This window comes from Desmodus rotundus, chromosome 10 (genome assembly GCF_022682495.2).
Source record: "Desmodus rotundus isolate HL8 chromosome 10, HLdesRot8A.1, whole genome shotgun sequence".
In the NCBI taxonomy this organism is placed as follows: domain Eukaryota; kingdom Metazoa; phylum Chordata; class Mammalia; order Chiroptera; family Phyllostomidae; genus Desmodus; species Desmodus rotundus.
The window spans coordinates 27,085,041-27,102,670 of NC_071396.1; the positions used below are offsets into that span (position 1 = coordinate 27,085,041).

The window sequence follows — 17,630 nt, forward strand, 5'->3', positions numbered from 1 at the left end:
CACACTTTCTGGTCTTTCCATATGAGGCATTGATTAATTATGCTGGGAAAAGACCCACTCGCCGCTGTGGTTTTCACGGCGACTTCGTGTGACTCCCTCTCAGACACAAGGTTCTCTGGGCTCTGATCCGCTGTTTGGAGTTGGAACTCTGGGGCACCGAGGGCTGATCGGGGAGGGAGGGGCCTGCGAGCTGAATGCTTGGGTTTCGCTGGCTGCCTTCCACTCCTTAGCCAGGGCAGCTAGATCCCTGGGAAGGACAAGGGCAGTTAAGTCCTGTTGGGAAGAAAGGACACAGCCACCAGCCCCGGAGCGCGGCTTCCCCTGAGCAGATGAGAGAGTGTGGGCCACGCTGGCGTGGCAGCTCACACAGGGCCGGGTGGTGGAGATGAGATGCTTGGCCCAGGTTCCTCTGCAGGGTTGGGGGGGTGTTTAACTGTGTGCGCCCCTCCTGTCTTAGTTACAGTTTGGGGGTAAGCACAGTCCCTTGTTCTGTTTGCAGCTGTGCCTGATTCTCCTTTCTCCACTCAGTAGTGCTCTTAAATCAAAATACATCTTTGCTCAAGCCATTTGGAAGCATGTCACATTTAACTAAACCAAGGGTAGCTGCCACCCCGATGCCCACCCTGATGCTGTGGCCTTGGGGCCTGTCCCCTCAGCTGCCCTCAGGCCATCTGGAAGGGTTTCCACTTGTCATTGGAAATGAAGCTGTGCCAGTACAGGTTACAGGTTCACGTTTGCTTTGGTGGCCCAAAGGTGGATGTTGAGGCTTGCTTGTTCGCTGCATTCCCAGAGAAATGACAAGGCTTCCCCTGCGCTGCTGGCTCCTGAAGGATTAGTGAAGTGGGTCCATATTGGCTTTTTTAAGATTTTATTTATTTATTTTTTAGAGAGAGGGGGAGAGAGGGAGAGAGAGAGGGAGGGAAGCATCAATGTGTGGTTGCCTCTCACACGCCCCCTACTGGGGACCTGGCCTGCAACCCAGGCATGTGCCCTGAACTGGTGACCTTTCAGTTTGTGGGGTGACGCCCAACCCACTGAGCCACACCAGTCACAGGGGGACCGCATTGTTTTCAAAGAGATTTCAAGATCATCTTTGGAAATCCTACCTAGAAAGGAAGTGATTTTATTTTGTCTCTTCAGGCTTCTAAGCTGTGTGTGTTTGGATTTTTTGTTTCAAACCCATTCCCTGTCATCATGCGTTTGCCTGGGCTATTTTGAATTCTATTAAGCAGGCTCGATGTGAAGTGACTTTAAAGACTTTTTATTGGCGTTTGGAAGACCGGGAAGGGCTCCCAGTGCTCGTATTTGGGTCATGGCGATGCCGCTGTGCATCCGTTCATCACACGCAAGGGAGACTATTTTCGGGAAGGGCCAGACAAGAGGCTTTCTGTTTCTGAGAGCCTACTAGGGGCCAGGAGGCATGGGCCACCCAAAGATCTGTCCTTCTGTGCATCGAAACCTGGAATGGGGGTACTGTGACTTCCTCGACGTGCCGATTTGGCATTGAGGGGAGCTGACCAGTCTCCCATTTCCATTCAGGATCGGCTTTGTAAAAAAAATTCTGGCACCATGTCCAGCGCTAGGGAAGACGTCCTATAAAGGCCCGAGTGCCAGCTGCTGGCCATGTGACTTGGGCAGGAGTGGGGGAGGCGCCATAACTTGCTTAACCATGTTCCTGTTTATGGGCACTGAGAGTGCTTCCAGTGTTTAAAGATATCGCCACAGTGAAATCCTCACGCAGACACACTTTATTTCATGTATGCGTGATTATCCTGCGAATGGCATTGTTGGGTAAAAGCATGTGCATTTAAATTTTTCTTTTTAGATTTTATTTATCCTTAGAGGGGAAAGGAATGAGAAAGAGAAACATCATCAGTCAGTACCCTCCCGCATGGGGGCCCGCACCCCAGGCAGGTGCCCTGACCAGGAGTCCAACCAGCCACCTTTCGCTTTTCGGGGTGATGCCCAACCAAGCCACACTGGTCAGGGTGCGCTTTTAAATTCTTTGATAGAGAGTGATGACTTGCTTTTCTCAAAGGTTTCATTGGGACTCTGCCTAAAAAGAAATGTTTTGAAAATGAGAAAGCTACTGAAAATGTAATTCATCACCAACAGCCGAGCAGGGTAGCACTCCCTCGGGCCAGCAGCTGTGGAATGTGGCCGCCTGGAGAGGCCATGGACCGGCCAGAGTGGTTTCCAGTCCTGCGCTGTCGTCTTGACCCCCACCCCCACACAGAAGGGCAGTCCTGGGAACAGAAAGTGACAGAACAAATCCTGAGAGTTTACTAACGTCCCTCAATTTGGAGCGAGGGCGACTGGGATGGTGGGTGTGGGAAGGATGTGCCTGGGGCCCAGTGGCCCTCCCCAGCTCAGGAGAACCAGTCCTCCTCCGGGGCTCCTGCCCCGGGTCTGTTCGCACTGCATGCTGGGAGAATCCCATGGCTCCATCGGCTACTTCAGCAAGCGGCTCCTCGGTTGTGTCCATACTCGTGTTGGGCGCTCTGAATATCAACTACCGTGTTTTCGAGAAGTACTAGGTTTAATTTTTTTCAGCGGTTTTATCTTTTTATGGGAGTGCACAAGTGTCCGTTGAGTGTTGATCGAACACGCCTGCCCTCACGGAGCTTGTCCTCCAGGGAGGGGGGCAGATGTTAACCAAGATAAATAAAAAATATGCCTGTGTTAGGTGCGGCGTGGGGGAGGGGAGGGCGGGGACCGCGTGGACAGTGAGGGGGATGGCAGCAGCAAAGACCCTGGGGCGACACCTGTCTGGTGTCGTTGTGTTTGGGGAAGTGTGGGCAGAGCAGGTTGCGAGGGAGGTCAGGAGCGGAGGGGCCGGACTGTGACAGGATAGGGAGATGGGGATGAGAGGAGCTTGGGTCCAGGTGCTGGCGTGGGGCCCGCACCTGATATCTTGGTGTTCTCTTCATTCTCTGAGGAGAGGAAATGGGCACGGGTGGGCTCTGTAGTCTTCCCAGGCTGGACATGGCGGAGCCAGGTCGGGAGCCAAGGTGCCTCTCTGCAGACAGGTACAGGTCCAGGGTGGCGCCCCCTGCGGGCTGTGCGCTGGTGCCCCCGTGCGTCCAGGAGGAGGCCATGTCCCTCGCTCTTGCCATGGCTCTCCCTGTGCACCCACGCGGGCTCTGTTTAGCGTATTTGTAAACCCTCCCCCATGTATAGCGCACATGATTGTAAGATAAAAAATTCAAATGACAGCAAACCCTTCATCTCCTGTTGCAGTTGGCTTGTTTGGAAAAACCAGTTGGGAACACACTTTGAAGAACATGTTTAATTTCCGGTAAGCGCAGATGGGGCCTGAAATATTAACGCCCCAGGTTCCCCTCAGCATCCCCCAGAAGGGATGAAGAAATACATCCCCATGCTTGGGTCCCAGATCCTTAGTTACCTGTGTGTGCCGGCTTCCTGGAGTAAATGGGGGTTGGTGGGGGCTCCCTGGAAGACTTGGGGGGACTCATGATCAGCTCGGGACTCTGATTTTCACAATGTCTGGTGGCTTTGCTGAACCTTGGACTTCTGATCCTGGAGCTCTGAGCTCCCTTTGAGAGTTATGACACAGGCTTTTTTCTCTTTCGCTTTTGAAGGATAGTGTGGTTGGGTAGAGAATGCTAGGTCGGTGGTTTTTAGTGTAGCTTCCGTGGTTGCCCCACGGATGCCTCACTGATGCCTCTTCCACTCCAGGGTCTGGAAGATTTAAGCACTGCTGAGGCCCTAGTGGGTACGCCTGCCGACAAGGCCAGGACAGGACTGTCCCGCGGATGGCCGAGAGTCCTCTGGGGCCTGGAGATTCGGGGTGAGTCGGGCCTGTGGCAGTCACCAAGTGCCGCGGCCAGTGTGCCATTCCCCTGTGCATCTCCGCTCCGTCCTAAACGGGGGACCAGCGGTGCATTCTGCTGCCCCCGCCTCTCTGTAACAAAAGCCTGAATAAGTGCAGCTGCACTGATATTTTTCCATCGTTTTCTGTTTTTTACGAATTCACCTTTGTTTTGAGGAGAAAGATGGAAGGGACTACAGGGTAAACGGCCACACAGTATACACGTGCTTCCTAAGGCCCAGTCCTGTCCTGCTTTCAGTGGGGCAGCCATTGCTTTACGCTCTGATGTTTCCTGTGTTTCTCCTTCTCGCTTTAGGCTTAGATTGTTCCTCATCTTCCTTCCTAATGTACAAGCGTAGGTTCTTGATTTTCAATCTTCTCTTCTGATCTAGACATTTAATGCTATAAGTTTCTCTCTCAGCGTGGCTTTTGCTACATTTTGACAAGTGGTGTTTTCATTTTCATTTCGTTGAAAAAATTTTTTTAAATCTTCACGCGCTGTCTGCTTCATGGATGCACATGTTATTTGGAGTTGCACTGTTTGATTTCCTAATCGTTGGGGGTTTCCCCTATATCCTGGTATTGATTTTTACCTTCATTCCATTCTGGGCTTGTGTTTCTATTTTTAAAAAACTGAAGGGGCGCTCCGTGGCCCCAACCATGGTCTGAATGCCATGTCCTGCACCCTCCCCGTTCAGGTGTTGACATCCCAGCCCCCAGGGTGGTGGTATTCGGTCGGGAGGCTGAGTCCACGTGATGAGATCAGTTCCCTTGTCAAAGAGCTCCCCCGACCTCCCCTGCCCCCTCTGCCACGTGAGGACGCACACGGGAACGTCAGGGAGACTTTGTCCCATGGCTCTGAGACAAGGTTCTGGTCAAGTCTTACCCCCTGGGGCAGTTGGCCTTTGTCACAGAGGAGCTCTGGTGTGCTTCTCAGTGGTGACTGTCACCTCCCTCTGCCAGAGCCAAGAGCAGATGTCTCTGGCCCCTCGGATTTCTGCGGGGGCAGGGTGGGGTGCCTGTAAACTCAGTTCACAGATGGGTCCATGAAAAGTCACTGGTGTTCAGTCTGCCCAGCTTTGTCCCAGTACACGGCCGGCCGGATGGCGTCCAGGCTGTCCACACGTGAGAGCTGAAGCCCAGGCCTTCCTCTGCTTCTGGTTCCGCGTTGCCCCCTGGTATCCTGTTCTCTGTCTGGCATTTCACTCATTGGTGGCCTCTCTTCTCCATGAGAACATAAACTCCAGGGCACCGGAACCTCATTTGTCTGCCCCCTCTCACCCCCAAACCCAGAAGAGTGCCTGGCATGCTCTGAGAGCCAATAGACCAAAAGAGAAACAACCCGGCCAGGCGACCTGGTCGCAGGTGGCCAGCTGCTGCTCTGGAGGTTTTCCCTTGTGCGCTGTGGTGTTGGCGACTAGGAAGCACAGAGGAGTGGACGTGCCTATGGGGGGGTCCCAGGCGTCCTCCCTGGACAGAGGAAAGAGCCCACAGCTGCCACTGCAGACGCCCGATGGCAATGCTTGCCTGCCTCTCCCAGCAGGCGATGGTGTGTCTTTAAGGGCCTCCCTGGCCAGCACAGGAGCACGCAGGCTTCCTATGGCTGCGTCTCAATCACAGCTCTTTTGCCCTCTCACCCTGGACTGACCTTTGACCCCTCCCCTTTGCCGCTATTCCCAATACTGCATTTCTGGGGTTGTCCAGCGGGCCTTCTGCACACCGAGAAAAGCAAGAGCGCCCCACTCTCCACGCCTCACTGGCGCTCCCGTCGCCAATGCCAGTTTTCATGAACAGATTTCTAAACCGTCAACCATCTGTCCTGCTCTTAATGACAAGCGTCACGGATATTACCTCCCTGGTGCTGTCGGCGGAAGAGGGAAACTGTTTTTCTGAAGTCCACGGTCCTTGTGTGAGGAAGTGTGACTGGCCACCCACTCCTACACATAAAGCCGCGTTCCTAGCAGTTGCTTTGAGTGAAGGGGGACATCGGCCCACTTAGGTCGGTCTGTGCGAAAAGCAGCTGGGTGGAAGGCAGCAGTAGCAGAGCTGACACCGATGCCCAAAGGCTTGTCCCCAGCCTGTGCCAGAGACCCCGCCCTGCCAGTACAGGGTGAGCAGGGATGAGTTTGGGGGCTGTTTTCTACCTTTTGAAGCTTGTGAGGTTGGCGTGGGCTGATGCCGAGCTGATGGTATCCAGGGGTCTGGAGTCACTGCTCCAGAGGTGAGACAGGGCCATGTGTCCCTTCTGATGGGCACAGCCCCCCAAAGAAAGCCCACCTGTCACTTTCTCCTGGCCTTATGTGGGCTGGGACATTGGGAAAACTGGTTTGGGGGGGTGGGGGGTGGTGTCAGTCATTGGAGGAAGTGGGTGCAGCAGGATGGGTCCCCCTGAACATCCTGTCCCACAGCTGGTGGCCTCTGGGGGAGACAGCGTGAGTATGTCGTTCTGGAGCTCCTACGCTTTGGAGGAGGCTCAAGAGTGGCTGGTGACAGGATGGCAGCAGCTGAATCAGTGGGTGTCATGCCTCCGTCCAGGAAAGTAGGGCTGACAGGGTGACCTTGCGTCCTGTCCCCCACCTGGTGCTGGCGCCACGGGGTCTCGGCCTCGCCACACTTTGCAGGAGGCACTGTCCCTTCAGGAGGTGGCCGGAGAGGCAAAGCTGCAAGAGTGATGGCCGTTTGCACAGCGTGCCGGGGGCGCTCCACACGCCGCAGGGGCCGCTTCTGTCGTTTCCTGGAGCCTGGTGGCCTCTAAGGGTTCCTCTGGACATCGCTGTCTGCATTCTCCTTGGCGATGGGAACGCTTTATGTTTATTCAAATTAAGAGTAATTTAAAATTACAATTTTTGTCTTAATTGTGTGTACTTGAGGATCCCACTTAAGTCTCTGGAAATAATTGCAGAGTAATATTTTGGGAAGTTATATTAAAATGCACAGATGTTGCAGTGGAGGAAGGTCCCCGTGAGTGAGCTGCAGCCCCGATGGAGAGGGCATCCAGGGCAGGTGCGCCTCCCCACCCCCGCCTGGCTCTGTGTGAGGCTGCTGATGGGGCCCCTTTCAACACCTCCCTTCCAAATCGGGTGCTTCCAGGTCCCAGGACACAAAGGTCGCCCAGTCGCCGCCGCAGCACTGCCAGTCTCTCTGCTTCTGGTGAGGCATCTGCAGGATGGGAGGGGAGTAAGGGAGGTGGGAGTAATGGGGGAGGGGTCACGCTGGTGGGCTTCAGAGGTTGCGCTGGCAGGTGGGGTGGCAGATTCTCCGGGAACTTTTCTGCACCCTGCAGCTCCCAATGTGCCTGGGGGTCCTGCGCAGTCCACAGAGCAGAGGGTGCTGGCTTCTGTGGCCCTGCATGAGTGCAGGCTGTGTGCCCAGAATTTGTGGGCATGCTGGGGGGCTGACCCATTGCAGTGGGCTTTCAACTCTGAGGGCTGCCTTCCCTGGGGACATCCTGGAGGAGCGCCGAGGGCCTCCTTCCTGCTCATGCACAGGACATGGGTACTGGGTGGCCACGGGGTCTTGACCAGTGTGCCCTGGGGCCTGCTAGCCCAGAGCGAGTGTCCCGAGGGGCTTTGAAGCCTCCCAGCTGTCAGTCCTGGGTGGGCATTCCCCGCTGTCCCCTCCCTCCTGCTATCCTGCAGAGCAGCTGAGCTGGGGCAGCCCTGGCAGAGGGGAGACCCTCAGCACGCTCTGCGGGAAGGACCTGTGGGCTGCTGCTTGCGTCTTCCTGGGCCGGGGCCATGACCCACAGTGACACTCAGAAGTGCTTGTTTGTGGCATTTCCCTAACACATTAAACAGCAGCGTCCCTGAGGTGCTGCTCTGGACACTCAGGGATGCCAGGCCCCGCCCCAGGCTGGGCAGAGGCCCCGTGGAGCTGTCCAGGGTCTGAAGCCTGGTAGCCCGGCAGGTGTGGGACGTGGCGTGTTTGCACTAACGTAGTACGCTCGACACAGCAGAGGAGTCAGCGCCAGCACGTTGCTACTAACTAGACTCCATGGCTTACTCTGATGTCCTCAGTTGTTACCTGATGTCCCCCCCGTGGTCTGGGGCAGTTTTGGATTTCCCTGCTTTCGGTGACCTGGACAGGTTTGAGGCGTCCTGGTCTGGTGTCCATAGTATCTCTCAGCTTAGGGCGAGGGGGAGGAAGACCGCAGAGGTGAAATGCCCTTCTCAACGTAGCATCTCCTTGGACCATGACGACTCGCCGTTGAAGGTGACCTTGATACCCTGGCAGATGGAGCCTCTGCCAGGCTCCTGGCTGTCAGGTCATCCCACCCCCTTTCCACACGCCTCTTCGAAAGGAAGTCACCAGGCAGCAGCTCTGCCCACTTTTAAGCTCCGCCTCCTCCATAGGAGAATATTAACGTAAATCTTCTGGGTTTTTTTTTTTTTTTTGCTCAGAGGCTTGTGTTTTCTTTCCTGTTTACTTACTCTAGTGTTTGCGTACATCAGTATGGATTCGCAGGTATTCGTTTTATATCTGGGTTATAATGCATGCCTATATTCTTTGTTGTGTTGCTCTGTTGTCCCCTTGGGAGCTCTGTCCATCCACCACCTCTGTCTCTCCTCCATCCCTCTCTCTCTGCATCTTGTGGGCGTTTTCTAACTTCAGGTCTCAGCAAGGAGGTCCAGGCCCATGTTGCCTTTCTCCACCCCAGCCCTGGAGTCGGCTGTTTCTCCAAGGATCCCTCTGATGGAGCGTGGCGCTGAGAAACCAGGGTCTGTGTGTGCAGCACGCTTGTTGCTGCCGAGGTGCCGCTGCTTCAGGGCCCTGTCGGTGGGCGGAGCCAGGGCACAGGGCGCGTGTGCTAGTCCGTGGATGCCTGCGGGCCTCCCCTTGCGTCTTGAATACGCAGCTCCATCACACACACCCAGCTCACAGGAGCCACGTCTGCGTGTCCTGGACTGGGAAGGAGAAGTTGGACAAGCGCTTTTTAGGGCAGGACAAACAAAAGACTTGGAAGGTTGAAGGAGTGTTTTTAGGTGTACAAACAATACGCCTTAATGCCCAGTTTAGGAAATAAGAGGTGCAGTTCACACCGCTATGAACGTGCCTTCCCGCTCAGCTCCGTAAAACGCACTAAAATAAAGTTACTGTTTATTACTTTACGGCAGGTTCTAGAAGCTTTACTCTATACGCCTAAATGATATGTTTTTGCATGATGTCAAGCTCTATAAAAGCCCTATTTTACTGTGTTCCTGCAACTTGAGTTTCCATTAACTGAGAACTTTTCCCTGTGTTTATCTTCTCAGCAACCCTGAGGAAAGCAAGTGTAACTATTTCTGTTGTTTGGATAGAGAACGCGAGAACTTACAGCAATGATAGAATTTTTTTTCTTAAAGGTTTTATTTATTTTTAGAGAGAAGGTAAGGGAGGGAGAAAGAGAGGGATAGAAACATCAATGTGTGGTTGCCTCTCATGCCCCCTACCGGGGACTTGGTTTGCAACCCAGGCATGTGCCCTGACTGGGAATCGAACTGGCGACCCTTAGGTTTTCAGGATAGTGACCAACAGTCAGGGCTGACTTTTTCCCCCCAACTTCAAGGAGCTAACCAAAATGGGCTCTAAGGTGCCATCTGCAGAGCCCAAGTCCATGTGAACACTGAGGTCTATCAGGGATGGGAAGACCAAACTGTTCTCGTGGTCACTTCGCGCCCTTGTCGCTCGAGTCCCTGCCTCCCTGGGGCTTTGCGGACTCCAGGGTCTCTGTAAGGCCAGGTCTCCTGCGGTTGGCTCTGGCCCCGCCCCCTTCACACCCTGCCCTCCAGCATCTGTGCCCACATCCTCCACGCTCCTCCGGAGCCTGGAAATAACACCCCCTGCTCACAGCCACCCCCGCCTTTGTTCGGCAACAGATGCCACCCCTGGAGCCTCACTCTGCGTCCAGCAGCACTTCCCGCTCTGGTTGGGCCCGTTTCTGCACAGTCAGACGGCACGTTTCTCTCCAGCTGAGAAAAGAGGGGAATGGTTTTTGCTCCCCATTCCTCCTCCGCTGCTGTTTTTTTTTTTTTTTCGTGTTTGCTGTACAAGTTCTGCAAAGAGACGTCACTGCAGGTTCCTCCAGCTCCTCCCTTCCTGTTCTCTCTGAAACCCGCTTCAGTGAGACTTTGGCCCCTCCTCAGACACCCTCCGCAGCAAGGTCACTGAGCACCTCCAGGGTGTCCAAGCTAGAGGTCAGGTCTCGGCCAGTCTGGCTTCCCCAGGAAATGCTTCTGCCCTTGCCTAGGATTTCCCCTCCACGTCACTCGCGCCCCTCAGGGACCTGTGATTGCTGGCGTGTCCCCAGGATCAGCTCGGGGACCTCTTCTCTGAGTGAGCCACACTCTCGCCCTTGTTGATCTCCTGCAGTCTGGCCTCATGAGAGCCATCTATCCATATGGTGAGCATTCCGAATGTATATCTCAGCGCAGACGTTTTTCCCGAGCGCCAGACGTGTGTGTGGAACTGCCCACGGGATGCCTGCCTCCCGGAGGTCTGATGGACTTCCCAGTGCATCCGGTGCCAAGCCGTCCCCCAGGGCCCCTCCCAGCACTGGTTTCCCGTCTCATTAAATGCCAGCCGCATCCCTCAGATGCCTGGACTGGGCTCTGAGTGGGCCACCTGCACCGTCTGCCCTCTCCCCGCTGGGTGTTGCATAGCCCCCGGGCATCCTGCTCTTACCCCGACCCCACTCCTTCCCACCCAGACCTGTCTCCACGCAGCAGCTTTAAAACTTAAGTCACGCCTCAGTCCCAAACCCCCAACGCCCTGTCTCACTCACAGTAAAAGCTGGAAGTTCCTCCTCTCTGATTTCATTTCCTAGAACTCTTCCTGGAAAGTCCCACCCCCTTCATGCGCCTGCTCAAATGTTCTCCTCCTCCAGGCAGCCTCCGCTGGCCACCCGGTGGACTGCTAGTCAAGTCTGCCCTCTGGGGCGCCATCCCCCTTAACTCTGACCTGCTCATTGACTTCGGCCTGCGCCCCCTAGTGGCAACACCTGGAAGCTCGGGGTCTCCGCTGGCGTCTTTCAGCCCCGGGATCCCACCCACATGCGAGGTGCGGGGCCACTCTCGAACAGCCAGGCCAGCGCAGTAGCTGGCTACCCTCAAGGGCTGTCTGGTCCTGGCCACACTGGGACAAAGCCAGGTCGCTTCTTGCTCCATCTGCTCTAGTGTTGTCACAACCCCCAAACCTATCCAAGACTGAGCGGCTTGCGGGTTTCCACGCAGGAGCAGTCCCTCACCCTGGCCCCAAGCTGGTGTGCATGTGGACACTGTGTGGTCCCCCAGAGGGAGCCGGCCAGAGCCCCAGCCACCCTGCCCTGCACCCCATCTGCTCGGTGGGCACAGCTTCCCGGGTGGTCTTGGCCTGGCTTACCTGTGCAGATGTGTTGCATTGACTACAGCCTAGCGTCCCAGGTCTTTGTCGGACATTTTGACTTTAAAAGGTGGTAAAAAAATACATTTCGCTTGACTACTTAGGACGTAGGTACATTGTAGATCCTGCACAGAAGTTTCAGGACGCCATTTTTTATACTCATGAGAGCTGATGCATTCTGTAGAGGGTATGACTTCATTTTGAAAGTTCTGGTCGCTGCCTGGTAAATGGACCTCATCATCTGCCTGTGGGTCCCTGGTGGCATGTGAGCCGTGGCTCCCCTCCCTGTTACAGGTTGACACGTACCTGGGCTGGAGAGAGCCCCGGTCGAGCTCAGGTCACACGGTGAACCTGCCGAGGAGCTGAGGCTGGGGCCCTGACCTCTGATTCCCATCCTGTGACTCTTTTAGGCTCACAATCAATTTGAATGATGGTGCCAGTGTGGCTTATTTAAAGTTGGCCCAGGAGGAGCGTCCGCTGAAGAAAAACGGCATTGCAGCTGCCCACCCACTCTATTTAGGGAAACGCTCCTTTTCTGGGACGAGCTCTTCTGGGTGATTGAGAGGGTCTAAGAAGCTGGTTGCATAGTCACTGATTTAGCTGTAGATGACAATGAATAAAACATAAAATAGGCGATTCCGTCTGTAGGAGCAGGTGAGCGATTTGAATGAGCAAGGATATTCACCAAGGAGCCACCCAGGGGCCTTGGGAGGCATGCCAACCCTCATAGAGCCAGGAGCAGCTTCCACGTGGCGCCCCAGGGGCAGAGCTGTGGTGTGGGGCAGGGGCCACGGCCGCCCACTATGTGGGCTGTCCCCAGGCTGGGAGGGAGCACTGTGAGTCTTGGCCCGTGTCCTCTCTGCACCAAACCTACTGCCTTTCCCCGGGACTGTGCTCCTGTGGTACTGCAGGTGGAAGTTAAAGGAGCTGAGATGGTGTGGGAGCCTGTGAAAGCCATCTGCAGAGCTTTATTTTCTTTATTTTTAGAGAGAGGGGAAGGGATGGAGAAAGAGAGGGAGAGAAACATCAGTGTGTGGTTTCCTCCCATGCTCCCTACTGGGGACCTGGCCCGCAACCCAGGCATGTGCCCTGACTGGGAATCGAACTGGTGACCCTTTGATTCATAGGCCAGCACTCAATCCACTGAGCTACACCGGCCCAGGCTCCCTTGCATTTTCCTAATGACTGATGATATCTTCAGATATCTTCCTGTAGGATTATTTGCCATCTGCATATCATCTTAAGTAAATACCTTTTGTGCCTTTTGTTCATTTTCTAATTAAACTTTTCCTGTTAATTCTGAGGGTTCTCGTGTATTCTAGTTACATGTCCTTTTGTTGGGTATATAATTTCTCCCAGCCTGGAATTTGTCTTTTCTTTCTGTGAACATAACCCGTGTCAGGCAGAAGCTTTTAATTTCCATGAGGTGCAATTTATCAACTTTTTGTGAATACGCTTTTGTTGTCAAGTGTAAGAACTCTTTGCCAAAACCCATATTTCAAAGTTCTGTGATGGGTTTTTTCTAAAAGTTTTAGGTTTTATATTTAAGCCCATGAAACATTTTGAGTTAAATTTTATGTAAGTTGTGAGGTTTAGGTCAGAGTTAATTATTACTATTTTTTTTTCCCTGTAGATGTTCAAATGCTCAGCACCATTTATTGAAAAGGCTCTACCTCCCATCCACTGAATTGCTTTTGATCCTTTGTCAAAAATCAGTTGGGTATATTTGAGTGCATCGATTTCCCTGCATTCTCTATTGTGTTCCATGGATCTATGTGTTTATTCCTCTGCCAATTCCACACTCTTTTTATAAAACAAAAAAGTTCTCACTCGAGGATATGTTTGTTGATTTTTTTTTTTTTTTTGAGCAGAGGAGGGGAAGGGGTGGGGGGAGAGAGAGAGGACTATCCATGTGAAAGAGAAACATCAATCGGTTGCTTTCTGTACGTGCCCTGACTAGGAATAGAACCTGCGACCTTTTGGTGTACGGGATGATTCTCCGACCCACTGTGCTACCCAGCCAGGGCCCCCAAGGCTGTTAACTACTTTGAGTCTATAGCGATTATGCCTTAATATCAGGCAGAGTGCTCTCTCCCACCTTATTATTCTTTTCCAAAAAATATTCGGATATCCTAGGGCTTCCATCTTTTTCAATTAATTTTAGAATGCTTGTCTGTAGTTACAAAGAAAACCTTGCTTCTGGAAAACCGCCCTGATTAATTGGACTGGAAGGTACTTAAAGCTCCTCCATCCCAGACGGCTACCTTCTCATTCAGAAATACCCTCCGTTTCTGTCGTCCACTCCAGCAATCTGCGCCGCTCCGTCCAGACTCGCGGAGCCCCCCCCCACCGCCGGTGCTCCTGTGAGGGTCCTGTTCTGATATCCGTCTCGGGACCTCACTCAGCAGTTTGGGGTTTTTTTAGCTTTTCCCAGTACGTTCTCTTCCGGAGTCTCTTCTCGCCTCGTGGAAACAGCCAAACTTGACTTGGGCCTTTTTCCACAGCAGTTGGTGTGGGATGCAGACACCCCAGGGTCTGAGGTGGTGCAGGAACGGGCAGGCTCCAGGAAGGGTGTCCCCTCAGTGACCTTCTCCCCCACCAGCACATGGAGAAGCCATCATGTCACCCCGGGGTGGGCTGGTGGGGCCCGGCTTGTGGCCAGCTCTGGGCAGCTGAGCTCCTTCACCCACCAGGTGGGGGACCCCCCTCCAGGACCCCCAAGACAGAATCCTGCATCCTGCTGGGAGCCCCATGACTGGGGGGTGTGGGCCCAGGGCGCAGGGGCCCCACCCCGGGCCAGGGTCTGAGTGTTGTGCAGAAGTCCCTGCATGCCTCAGGCACCCACCTCCCGCTGGGCTGCTGAGCCTGCTCTCAGAGGGGCAGCATCTGGGGGAAGCATGCAGGCTCTCCGCGGGCCAGAACCTGGCTGCTGCGTCAGGGTTGCACGGGTGGCTGTGTGCGGGTGTGGGCTCGGGGAGTAGGTCCCTTCCTGGGTGCCCGTGATGGGCCTGGGCCTGGGGTGCTCCCTCTGAGGGGTGAACATGGGCGGGAGACAAGTGTGGGCGGGCATCCCTAGGGATCAGTGCGGGGGCGTGGTGGAGAGCCAGCACTGGCTTCTGGGCTTGGTAACCAGAGCCGGCCTGCATCTGCCATTCAGAACCTGCCAGTGCTGCATCGGGCCCCAGAGCAGCCCTGTGACGTAGGTTACTAGGGGACTCTTACTGCCCCCTCGCACAGGGAAGACATGAGGCACAGGTCCCAGCTCCTGACTCATGAGCCAGTGTCCCCCAGCTGGCCTCCCAGCGTGGCCTCTGTGCCGTGGTTTTCGCCCTAAGGTGCCAACTGTTGTCCTGAAATCCAAGGAGGGACCGAGGAGGCCAGGGGCGCCCAGCGCAGGGCAGGGACACTCTGGTCACAGTGCGCAGGCAGAGGTGGGGCTCGGGTTGGGGCCTGGGCTCAGAAGCCCTGTCTCACTGGGTCTGGGGAGTGGGAGGGGCCCTGGGGTTGTGGTGGCCATGGCAGGGGCCTGAGGGACATCGTGACTCTGGGATTGTGTCTGAGCCCAGGCTCGACTGACTGGGAGAAGAGGAGGAGGCAGAGGGAGGCCCTCGGGTATCCTGGTTGTGAGTGGCTGAGCACGGCCGGCCCGGTCTGCGTCCCACCCTGCAGGGCGGCAGCTGAGCGTTGCCAGGCACAGGCATCTGCCGCCCCTGCGCCACCTGACACTGTCCCACTGTTCCCTCCCCGCTCACATTCGCTGCCACCCTCTCCCTCCAGCGGAGAGCCATGGTCTCAGCAGTACTTTTCCCAGAAAGTCAAGGTCAAAAGGAGAACGCTCAAAGGGTGGCTTACAGTCCTCTGTCACCTCAGACGACTTTTTTTTTTTTTTTTAAAGGAAAGCAAGCCCTGGCTGGGTGGCTCAGTTACTTGGCATTTTGCCCCATACACCAAAAGGTTGGGGGTTCGATTCCAAGTCAGGGCACATGCTTAGGTTGCAGATTTGATCCCAGGTCAGGGCATATGCCGGAGGCAACTGATACATGTTTCTCTTTCACATCAATGTCCCTCTCTCTCGTTCTCTCTCTATCTCTCTCTGCCTCTCTCTCAAATCTATGAGCATGTCCCTGGGTGAGGATATTAAAAAAAAAAAAAAAAGGAAAGCAAGCTTGGAATATTTAGGCATTATTGTTGCTTCAGCTGTCACTACGTGGCAAGAAAAGCGATTGTTTCAGTTTGAGTGGATTTGGGACATAGTCCTTTCTGAATGAGTAAACTGAGGAAAACCGCCCATGTGGTGATATTTTGGGTTTTGGCTCTTAAAGGGGATTGAAAATAAGTCATCTTAACTGACAGGGGCCGGCTCTGCCGGACTGCACTGGTTCTGACTGGGTGAGCTGACTCACACCAGCACAGCCACCTCTAAAAATTGGAAGGTGCTCTTGCTGTTTCTGGAACATGAAGGAGAGAGACAGACAGACACACAGACATGATGTGGACCAGGTCCTGGCTCCCCAGCAGCCCCGCCCTTGTCTGGTGGCCTCAGGGCGGGAAGAGCAGTTGAGAGGTAGGTCACCCTGGACGCTGCTGCACCCCACCCGGCCACACACCCACCTGCCAGGCCCACCAGAGGTGGGGCTGGCCTGCCTCTCAGACTCAGGCCCACACTGTCTTAGCCTGAAAAGTCTCCCTAGTTCAGTGTGTAACTAGAGCCTATCCTTCCGCCCCTCCTCCCGTGACTCTACACCCCTTCGACAGGACTTTCTGGAGTTCATGTGCCCCTGAGGGGCGAAGCCACCCCCTGATCTCCCACACGGGTGACGTGCAGGCCTGTTACGTGTGCCCCCGCCTCACTGTCCACCTTTCAGGACGGCCAACCAGAGTGTTGACCTGAGCCACGCCTTTTGGATTAAATTTTTATCTTAAAATATTCGCCATATACCAGGAGGTAAAAAGAATAATACATACCTACAACCTGCTTGAGGTAGAGGTGGTTACAGTCCCAGTTCTCTTCCTGTGTGACTCAGTGGTGAAACACAATCTACATTGATGATCTTGTGCGTAGATCCGTTGGGTGAGGGGTCCAGGGCAGCTCTGCGGGATGTCCTGGCCCTAGCAGAGATGCAGGCCAGGGCGGTCATCAGCTGGGGGCGAGGTGCAGGGCTGGAGGGGCCACGTGGAGGTGGGTCTCATTGGGCCTGCACCTAGTGCGCTCTCCATGGTGCTGATCGGGCTTCCGCACAGTGCGGCCGCAGTGGCTCCTGCGGCACACTCTCCCCAGTCCTGCCTCATCTCTTCTGCCTTACTCTATCTCCTAGAAGCAAGTTACTGCGTCCAGCCCACAACCCAGGACAGGGGCGTTCACCTCCACCTTTTGAAGGCAGTGTCCAAGGATTTGTGGATGCGTGTAAAATTTTACTTATTCTCTGACTTCAGAGCACCACCAGGGTGGACGGCGTCCAAGCCACGCGTCCTGTGACAGATGCTGCTTCACAGATGTGCCCTTTAGTCCTCCCAGCACCAGGGACCTGGCCCGCAACCCAGGCATGTGCCCTGACTGGGAATCGAACCGGTGAGCCTTTGGCTCGGAGGCCAGCACTCAATCCACTGAGCCACCCCGGCCGGAGTCCCCCTTCTTGCACTGCCCCAGGCTTCCTGCTCATCTACTGTTGAACCCCGTGAACCCCTGCTCCAGCCGGGGGCCTGACCTTGAACCCTCCAGTCCACTGGCTTGTCCCTCCAGAGGGCATTTGCCATGTGCTCTCTGTTAGAGAGAAGTGTGGGGCTCCGTGGCCCCTCTTCTGTTCTGTTTGTGAAACTGCCTTGTTCAAGAGGCAGGGTGGACTGTGAACCTGGATGGGGCAGGAAAAGGGCCCTGCCCTTCCCTTCTCCCTGTCTTCCACCCCCTCCAGCTCCCAGGGGCACACCCTCCTCCCTCTGAAAATGTCCTCAGATACTGGTTCTGCCCACCAGTGGGGTCAGGCTTTGTCGTGGAGAAATGAATATTCATGAGGACTTGGAGGCACTTCATTGAAATGCAGAGAAGCTTCTCCCTCCAGCTAGAAATGTGAGCCATCCCTTTATTGGCCCAAGGCGGTGTCCCCAGGCAATAATCACACAGCAAGTGGCTAAAGCAACAATTTAATGATTTGTTTTCGGGTGATGCCTGGCCATCCTGCAGGAATTATCCTCGGTTCACTTCTGCAGAGCGGCGCACTCACTCGCATTTCCACTCTTGAAGGAGGTCTCCGAGTACCTGGGTCCCTTCTAGAACACCAGTGATTTTCTCTTTTTGTTCTGTTTCATTCCAGAAAGATTTCATCCCCAGGAGGCCTTCCCCTACAGTCCCAAACCACGCGGTGTCTTCGGTAAGAAATACAAGCCTCGCATGGCGGCGTGAGGAATGGGATTTTTCTTTTCTTGGAGGGATGCTGCCCTTCAGGTG

General features: G+C 54.7%; 1 protein-coding gene across 12 annotated transcripts in view; it reads left to right on the plus strand.

Moving 5' to 3' along the window:
- Positions 1–17,630, plus strand: part of APBA2 (amyloid beta precursor protein binding family A member 2) — a 79,231-nt gene that overhangs the window by 27,165 nt on the left and 34,436 nt on the right. For 7 of the 12 annotated variants that reach the window (XM_053912779.1, XM_053912777.2, XM_053912776.2 and 4 more), the window contains one exon: positions 17,497–17,553. The exons of 2 other annotated variants lie outside the window; for them this stretch is intronic. The gene's annotated coding sequence lies outside the window, so the exon portion shown is untranslated. Of the gene's footprint in view, positions 1–3,699; positions 3,812–16,621; positions 16,758–17,496; positions 17,554–17,630 lie in introns of all 12 variants that reach the window. 3 more of the 12 variants (XM_071219447.1, XM_053912780.2, XM_053912785.2) reach the window with 2 other exon arrangements.